General features: G+C 39.2%; 1 protein-coding gene across 1 annotated transcript in view; it reads left to right on the top strand.

Moving 5' to 3' along the window:
• The window catches only part of LOC306986409 (uncharacterized protein), a 242,215-nt gene that overhangs the window by 194,031 nt on the left and 38,474 nt on the right, over positions 1 to 9,710 (top strand). The window lies entirely within an intron of this gene.

The raw sequence follows: 9,710 nt of genomic DNA, 5'->3' as shown, positions 1-9,710 counted from the left end.
TACACGTGTCCGACTTCCTGTTTGCACTGCAGAGAAGTTTGGGATGTTCGCCAGACGCCTGTTTCATGACCGGTTTAAACTGCTTTTTCTCGGTAATACTAGTTGTTCATCTCAGTGATTTAATAGTGTTAACTCTCCGTTCTGTTATTTTGTTTTTCCAATCTGTTTTACGCATGTTTTTTTACTTACCGTGGACTGAACATTAGCATAGCGCTAGCTAGCATAAACAATGTTGTACTCAAACAATGAACACGATAACTTAGTTTATATATCGTGTATTTTTCGGATGTTTAATCTTATCATTAATTACTTCGCCATTTGTATGGGACGACAATAGGAGGACTCCTTTAACAGGCTAGTTGCAAAACCACCTGTTACAAACAATGTTTCATGCATAAAAATTAGCAACATTATTTATTCACCATAGATATTTCTTATTTTCTAACCGAAAAATACTTGATTATATATTATTATGTACTATTATTATGAAACAATATTTTATATACTATATTTGACTGTAAATGCCATCCACACAATTAGCCAAAAACATCCCTTTATGTACTTAGTTTACGTTCCTTTAGCAAAGGCAATTTATGGTTTTAAATGCCCAGGTTCACATACCCTTTAGTTGGGAATCACTGGTATAGAGATGCGGTAAACTCTTCCTGACCATATCACAACAAATGAAAGTTCAGTTTGAAAAGAAGCCAATCAACTGTATAACACAAGGTTTATTTTTATAATTAAAATATATTTTCCCATTATTTCAGCAGAATTGTCAGAATGTGTAATGTAGACAAAAAGGGCACCGAGCACAAGATGGCTTCAGCTCAATAGTGTGTCATTCAAATCACTAGGCTATCTAAAAAATAGATTTCAGAATTCTATCCATTTGATGTTTTATCTCAGTGATGATCAAAACCATAAACCCACATATTCCATTCATCTGCAAATTAAACATTAGAAATTGTACTTTTATATAGTCTGGACACTTTATACTTTGATAATACAGCAATCCATTCACATTAAAACTCAAGAACCCAAGAAGTTTGTAACCAAAAATATATCAGTTTGATGATGATGAGCATGAGTTTCCTAATTATTTTCTCTTGATATCATGAACTCAGTCTATAGCAGTGAGGGCTTTAAAATCGAATCCTCATGTTTAGTCTCTTCCAAAACCAAAATGAAGCACAATTGTACTTGGGAGCATTAAAACTAAAAACCTACAGGTATAAGACAAAAGCAAAAGAGGGTTGCTTTCCACAGCAAAGTCACACCAAAACAAAATCTCCACACTCTGAGTCCGGTTTAACGACGGGTCGACGTGTGGGTTGTTTCATAATTGATTAATTTTGCAGCAACTGAACCAACACTGAACTGACTCAGGCTGAATGACGACACTTGTCCTTTTTAGAGCTGCTTTACTGCAGAATTTTAATTTCGTCTGCATCATTGATTCTGTTATTTTCCTGTTTATTACAGTGAAGCTGCTGTGAAACAATCTGTATTATATAAAGTGCAATAGAAATAAAGGTGGCTGACAGCTATTTTAAATTGTAATAATTCTTCACAATCATCCTGTTTTTACTGTATATTGAATCAAATTAATGCAGCCTTGATGAGCAGAAGAGACTTCAAATCTTACAAACCCCAAACTTTTGAACAATGAATGCATTAACTCAAATAAGATTTTTCCAAACAGGTTTGCCTTACTTTCTTTCATGAAATACAAATGGAAACATTTTACAAAATGTAAAAGCTAGTTTGACCCCAAAAAAAAAAAGTACCATATGTACATCAAAGGTACAATAAAAGCATATGACTTGATATGATGTTCAACATCTCCTGAAACCGAGACGGTTTTGTGTGAGGAATTAAACAGGAAAACAAAGGAAGAGGGCAGATTTATCAGTGAATGATTATTTAATTTAGATATTTTTGTCACATAAAGTTATTAAATGACTTCAAAAAGCTTGGAATATAATACTTTCATGATAGCCTACTACTTTGTCAATTTTGGAGTTTGAAGGTTAAAAAAAAAAAATCACATCCACTTTCAATGTATTGAAAGCAGCAGCTCTGATTCTCAGCAATGAGAAAGAAAATCAAACGAAAAGACGGGAGGAGTAGATGATGACAGGATGATAAACTTTTCGAGCATTTAGGAGTCTCGTACCTCCAGTCTCCGACCCGAGTGAGTGGAAACATTGACAGCGTTCTGAGTCTCTGGCCTGTGAAGAAAGAGGCAGATGAAGATGTCATGCTCTCAGCTGCTTCTGAGGCAACAATGATTTGCCATAATTTGCATTGTGAAGTGATTTGCTTTTAATTTAATTTCCATCATTTCATATTTCTAATTGAGTTTATTGATTAAATTTGAGAATTTGACATAAAAGATTATGCAGGTTGGGAAAAAATTCACTTTATAAAGGTAAAAATGCCACCCAAAATGTTCATTTCAGTATTCAGTACACAGTTTGTGAAAAAGAAAAATTAGACAATTTAAAAAAAAAAATTTATTTGTTATATGCTCTCATTGGCTGTCAATTTACTCACTGTCAGACCATCCAAGATGTATAGTTGGCTTTTTTCTTCAGTATACAGTTAAGAAGATTTTTTGCTGAAATCGTGATCGTTGGTGATTTATAGCCTAATGCTAGATAGTTGATTTTTAAAAAAAACATACTGGCAAAACGTCTCGGCTACGTATGGTAACCCTCGTTCCCCCGAGGAGCAGTGGCGGATCTAGAACATTTTACATGGGGGGCAAAGGGGTGGCAAGAGGTCTTGGCAGGGTGGCAGGGGTAGACGGTAGGCTACATGGGAATCCCTATATGTGAATTGCTTTAACAAAACAAACACAAAAACACTTTTAAACTACAGTAGTTATTGTTTAATCATGCCCTTACACACTACAAAGGTTTTTAATTCACAACAGGAATAAGCCCAGTGCAGTGTTTAAACAAAACAAAACTGTGCATCTTTTAAAAAGCAAAATTAAAATATAAAAAAAAAATTGTGTCCAAGATGCAGTGGACTACAAGTATAAAACAGCGGACAATACTCAAGTTCTTATTATAATTAAATATATAAAATATAATTAAAAATATTGTGTGAGCCAGACTGAGCGAACGCCGCTCTGCACGTTTCAATCAGGGACGTAGCTAAGTATTTGAGGGGCAGGGGGCAGGGGCTAATAATACATTTAAAATAAAAAATTAAATAGTTCACCTTTGGTAAATGTATTGTTTAGTTCACTGTTTTGAGAAGCTTGTGGACATAGTGGTGGGTTGTTTTTACAAGTACAGTTTTTTGATCATCATAGGTAGGGGGGCAGCTGGGGGGGGGGGGGGGGCAAAGCTCTAGAGTGGGGGGGGGCACACAAAAACACACACAATGAGGTATAGCAGGTGGAGCTTGAAGTATTTCACCAATCACAATTCCCTATTTATGACTGCTCAACAATTGCTAGGCAGATTTACTAAATACAGGTTATATGCAGCATTATAATTGGAGGAATAAAATACAATAATATGACATACATTTCAGGTCTGACTCTAGAGATACACCAAGATTCCTGACTTTATTTTTAGTTGTTTGACCTCTAGAGTGAAGGTGTGCGTTCACCTTGAGAACTTCATCTTTGTTTCCAAACACAATGACTTCAGTTTTGTCTTTGTTTAACTGAAGAAAGTTTTGGCACATCCAACTGTTTACTTCATCAATGCATTGGAACTGGACTCAATGGGGCTGTAATCGTTAGGCGATAGGGCTAAGTAGATCTGTGTGTCGTCTGCATAGCTGTGGTAAGAGATTTGGTTCTTTCTCATTATTTGGCTCATTGGGAGCATGTACAGGTTGAATATGAGTGGCGCAAGAGTTGAGCCTTGAGGAACTCCGCATGTCATGGATGTCCATCCACTCAGACTTATGGTCTCCTATACTCACATAATAACCTCTCGCTTCTAAGTATGACCTGAACCATTTTAGGACTATCCCAGAAAGCCCCACCCAGTTTTCCAGCCTGTCAAGAAGTATGTTGTGATCGACAGTGTCAAATGCAGCACTGAGGTCGAGTAGTACCAGCACTGATAATTTGCCTGTATCAGTGTTTAAGCGAATATCGTTAATTATCTTTATGAGCGCTGTCTCTGGCCGTTTCTCAATACCAAGTACGCAAACTTCGGACTTGCGTCCTTGGTAGTTCAGACTTGCCAAGTTCGACTTAGGAGAACGAACTCCCGAGGACGAGAGGACGCAAGTCCGGTTATTCTGCAAATGAGACAGCGGCGTTCTTGATCGCGTCACTCAGCACGCTCTGGCTACTCCGGTTATCTCTTTATGTAGCCTATATTTTAGGCAACAATAAAACGAAATATGGTATAAAACAACACTCTGCCTCTTTTCATTTAAAAGAAAATCTTAAACACATTAAATGGCCACACAAATGTGGTTCAGGCAACGTGTACATTGATTATCTTCACTGCATAACAACACGAAATAAAACGCAACCCTGCTTCTTTTTGCTTTCATTTTACATTCAACATTAAAACTGACATTTAAAAAACAGACGGGGTTGTGTCTTTTTTTATTATTATACATGCACAGTGAAGAGAATGTATAATAAAATAAATATAAAAAATATTATATATATTTTAAAATATATAGGCCTAGCCTAAAATAAAATTACACAACCCTGACTCTTTTTGTTAAATGTCCGTTTTAATGATCTGATATCCAGTATGAAAGTATAAGTAAATAAAAATAAATAAAGCAAACAATTCAGTCAAACATAAGTCAGCTTAAAATAGCCTAGGCCTATAGCTCAAGTTAAATAGCCTAAATATATAAAATTATGAAACTTCACTTTGCCCTCAGCCAAAACGATTTGCCATGGAACAAATTATAGATTAATGAGACCAAAGATCGCCCGTTAGATATACACAAGACGAATTATATCTCATGTTTAACCACTAGACTAGAGACACCAGAGCCAGCGGCAAACATCAGAAGCTCTAGCCGAGGAAAAGCTGGTCCAGTCGGGGTTATTGAGCGCTGAACACCCGGTGATCGCCTGGATCTCACAACTCCGAAAACGTCAGATACATTTTTAAATAGGCGCTATCTTTATAAATAAACCACAGATTTGAGCTTTAAACAACTACATTCTCGACTGAAACACTCTTAGAATTACATTTCGTGACACGATAACAGTAGTAGCAGAGCCCGTCTACGGAGAGCCTGTTCACTCCCTATTAAGTCCTATTGTACCGAATTTTGGTTGTAGTTCCACCAGAGTTCCACTGGGGGCGATCGCCCCGGAGTGCAAAATGAATGGGAGTCTATGGGGCTAGACGGCTAAATTTGTCCCTTTCAGCCGATTGCCGTTGAGAAATCTCAGATTTGATTGTAGGTTTGGCAAGTTCAACATGGGTTATAGGTCGAAAATTGAATGAACGAGTACTTATGTCCTTTCGCTGTCTTACAGGTTGAGTTGTTGTTGCCCATAATACGCTAGCATTCTGCTAATGAACGCTGATTGGTCAGTGAAGGACTGGTTACGACCAGAGATACCGCTTGATGGCATCGTGGTATCTGAAGCAGGAACAGAATGTATTCTAGCAGAAACTCTTCTAGCACGTGTGTTTACCTGTGTCCGCTGTGTTGTCGATGCCTCGAGAGAAAAGAAAGTGCAGAGCGCGAAAGCACCACAGTGACTGAAGGATTGCCGTAAAGCAGAATCTCTGGTCGTACGATGTGTATGACGTCATTGACATTTTGAAAGACTTTTTAAAGCAAATAAGTGACTCTAAAAAATCTAACACCCAGCAATTTGCAATTTCTTTGCATCTCCTTTCGAATACAACATTCAAATTACTAGACAAAAAATTATATCTTGAGAAAAGTGGATTTTGAGGGGTATAGCTCCATAGACCTCCATTCATTCTGCACTCGTCCTGTGAGCGCCCTCATGTGGAATCAGAGTGGAACTGCAACCAGTCAGAAGCCGGAAGTGTAGCGAGAGTGAACCTTCTCCCCTTATTAGACATTCTCTGGTAGTAGCCTATTTTGATATTACGCGGGTTTTCTCCTCTACCATTGACGCTTGCTGGTGGGACGAGATGCATTCTGGGATACCTGTCTGTCTCAAGTTTGCACAAGTCACCTCTACGGCCCTGTCCCAAATGGCGCACTTGATGTGGACTTTCGGTCTCGTGGACTTAAATTGCGCGTGCTCGCTGAGTCTACGAGTCCGTAGGCTGTCCCATTCATCACTTTAACGCTCTGAAGTGTGATCAGCAGCGCCCCCTTTGTACCCTTGAAGCGGTCTTCCGCGAAGCCCGCATAGATGCAGGCTTCACGCACTTTAACTACCCAGGAATCCTTGCGAATTTGCGAAAGGCCAATCAGACAACGAATGGGAGGAGCTTTCGCTCACGTTAACATGGATGAGAAAAAAATATTTAAGTGTAAATATCATTATGGTTTTTATGACCTAGGCCTATGTGTACATTTTACCAGTTATTACCTACAGTTTATACAAACATTATGGTCATCAACCAGTGGTTGATATCTCAAACATAAATATAAATATATATTTATATTTTATAAATAGCTTGCTGAATAATAGGCTACGATCGCATTATGATTCATTAAATAAATAGAACCCAATATCAGGGCTTTACTGAGTCATATGTAAATGTAGAAATATAATATTTAAACAACAACCGGACAGTCTTCCTATTTCCGGCGTGACGATCAAGTCTGTCCCAAAAATACCTCTCAATGCGCCCTCGTGCACTCGCGCCAAGGGCCCTATAGGTCTGCACTACATGACGTCACCAAAGTGTGGACTCTGAGGAAGTCCACAAGTCCGGAGTGTGCCATTTGGGACAGGGCCTACATGCATCCTCGGTAAAAGGGGCGGATCAAGAACACATCCGGGGATTTGAACTGGACTTGGCTAGATGTGAACTTTTGAATTGGGACAGTACTTGGGCAGCGACTGATGACGTTTCACAAGTCCACAAGAACACAAGTACAGACAAGAACGCATATTGAGAAACGGCCTCTGTGCTGTGATGCGATCGGAAACCAGATTGAAAATTGTCAAAGTATCCATTCGAGCTTAAGAATTTGTTCAGCTGATTGAAGACAACTTTTTCAATGATCTTGCCAATGAAAGGAAGATTTGAGATCGGTCTATAATTGCTTAATATAGTCTTATCCAGATTGCTCTTTTTCAGGAGGGGTTTGACAACTGCAGTTTTCAGGGAGTTTGGCAAACTTCCAGAGAGAAGTGAGGCATTTACCACTTCTAGGAGATCTGCTTCTAAGCTGTTTAACACACTTTTGAAGAAAGATGTGGGAAGAGCGTCAAGGGCGCAGGTCGATGTTTTAAAGGAGAACTCCAGCGCAAAATGAACCTTTGGTCTAATTACACATTGTTACCTAGTCAACCATTATCTGAGATTTGTTTTCATGATTATCGAATGTAAATAGTTTTATCTCAAAAAACAGTTTAGCCTATAACGCTAGTATAACGCTAGTATATTGGGCGTAGAGTAATGACAAATAAAAATCGCTTGTTAATACCACTAACAAGGCTCAAAATAGCCCCACACTAACACGGTAGCATAATGAGGGTCCCTACCTTCAAACCGAAGCATTGAGAACTTTGACAGTGTCCAGACAGTTTAATAAGAAGATATTTTATACATACAGTCAACTTCACATATACAAGCAGAAGCCATCTTAGAAAAACAGACTCGATCAGTCGATCAACGAAACGCCGATCTAAATGCGCTGGACCATATGAGATTCTACACAGTTCAGCGCATTTGGATCGGCGTTTCGTTGATCGACTGATCGAGTCTGTTTTTCTAAGATGGCTTCTGCTTGTATATGTGAAGTTGACTGTATGTATAAAATATCTTCTTATTAAACTGTCTGGACACTGTCAAAGTTCTCAATGCTTCGGTTTGAAGGTAGGGACCCTCATTATGCTACCGTGTTAGTGTGGGGCTATTTTGAGCCTTGTTAGTGGTATTAACAAGCGATTTTTATTTGTCATTACTCTACGCCCAATATACTAGCGTTATACTAGCGTTATAGGCTAAACTGTTTTTTGAGATAAAACTATTTACATTCGATAATCATGAAAACAAATCTCAGATAATGGTTGACTAGGTAACAATGTGTAATTAGACCAAAGGTTCATTTTGCGCTGGAGTTCTCCTTTAAGGTGCAAATCAGACATAGTAACTACATTCTCAGGTTGTGGTCTAATCGGTCTGACTCCAGTGCAATTCAATGATGTGCTGATCACCTTTCTGATATTATTGATTTTCTCAGGCTACGTTTACACGTGGCCGGTTATTTTCATAAACGGATTATTTTCATTTCACCCTCTCCGTTTTCAGAAAAGTGTTCGTTTACACGAACCCGTGTATATGCCGTCAAGAGCATGCCAAACCTATAGGTGGCAGTGTAACGAGAAGCTCAAGCCCACGTTAGCCAATCAGAATCCCGAAAATATAGGTCGCACTTTTGACGCAGTGCAAGTTCTGTCGCATACTGTGACGTCGACTGCCTAAAACTCAGTTTTTCTCAGTTTACATGCAAACGTGCAAATGCCGTTTTCCAAAATCTCCACTCTGGCCGGAGTTTTTAGAAAGAATCGTTTTCAGAGGAGAATTCTCCGTTTGCGTGTAAACGAGGGGCACAACCGAAAGGAAATGTCTCAGTTTTTCAAAATAACCATGTAAACGGGGCCTTAGAGAAGAAAGAAGCAAACTCACTGCACTTGCTGTCTGAGGCCTCATCCACACTACTGCGTTTTAGTTTAGAAACGGAGAATTAAAACGAATGCGATCTCAATCCACACCAGCGTTTTCGCTGCGTATTAGAATTGATCTCCGTCCACATTAAAACGACTGAAAACGCGGATCACGTGACCATTCACCAACACTGGGCATGCGCGTGCCGGTGTAAACAGCTGCATGTAGGCAGTTATAGCATTGTAAAATGCAGAATTTATTTGCACAACATCTGCTAGCAAAGACATCAACGTCAGTAACGCTTGTAATTCGTTATCCAGACTGACGTATGCAGTTACTAACGTTGCGTAGTCCAGGCTGTTTTTGTATGTTTTCCTCCCGGGGACGGGTCATGTGATGGGTGACGAATCAGGGAAGGATACGCCATGACTGATGACACTCAATCATAGAGCCGAGCGTGAGCCTCTGTGTCATCGTTTCTAATGTCCTCCGTTTTGACTGTCTTCACTAAAACGCCCTCCGGAGATTCAAAACGCAAAACGGGGTCGGAGCGTTTCTAAACTTCTACGTTTTAGGTCTACGTTTTTGCCGTTGTAGTCTGGACGGGAGGTGCAAACGTAGCAAAAGGTCTCCGTTTCTAAACGAAAACGCAGTAGTGTGGATGGGGCCTGAGAGCATTTCACTGGGAATCTGGCTCGGGGGGTTTGTCAGTCTCTCTACAGTAGCAAAAAGAGTGCGTGTGTTGTTTAAGTTGCCATTTATAATATTTGAGAAGAAAGTCTGTCTAGCTTTGCCTACTTCCATGTTGAAAGCATGGATGGTGTCTTTGTAGATGTTATAATGGACTACAAGTTTTGTCTTCCGCCACATGCGCTCTGCTTTTCTGCATTGTCTTTTCATATTTTGCACTGCTGTTGAGTTTCTCCA

The sequence above is a fragment of the Phoxinus phoxinus genome, assembly GCF_949152265.1.
Source record: "Phoxinus phoxinus genome assembly, chromosome: 18".
Classification (NCBI taxonomy): domain Eukaryota; kingdom Metazoa; phylum Chordata; class Actinopteri; order Cypriniformes; family Leuciscidae; genus Phoxinus; species Phoxinus phoxinus.
The sequence above is the reverse complement of the archived record's forward strand: the minus strand, read 5'-3'. Positions and strand labels throughout refer to the sequence as shown.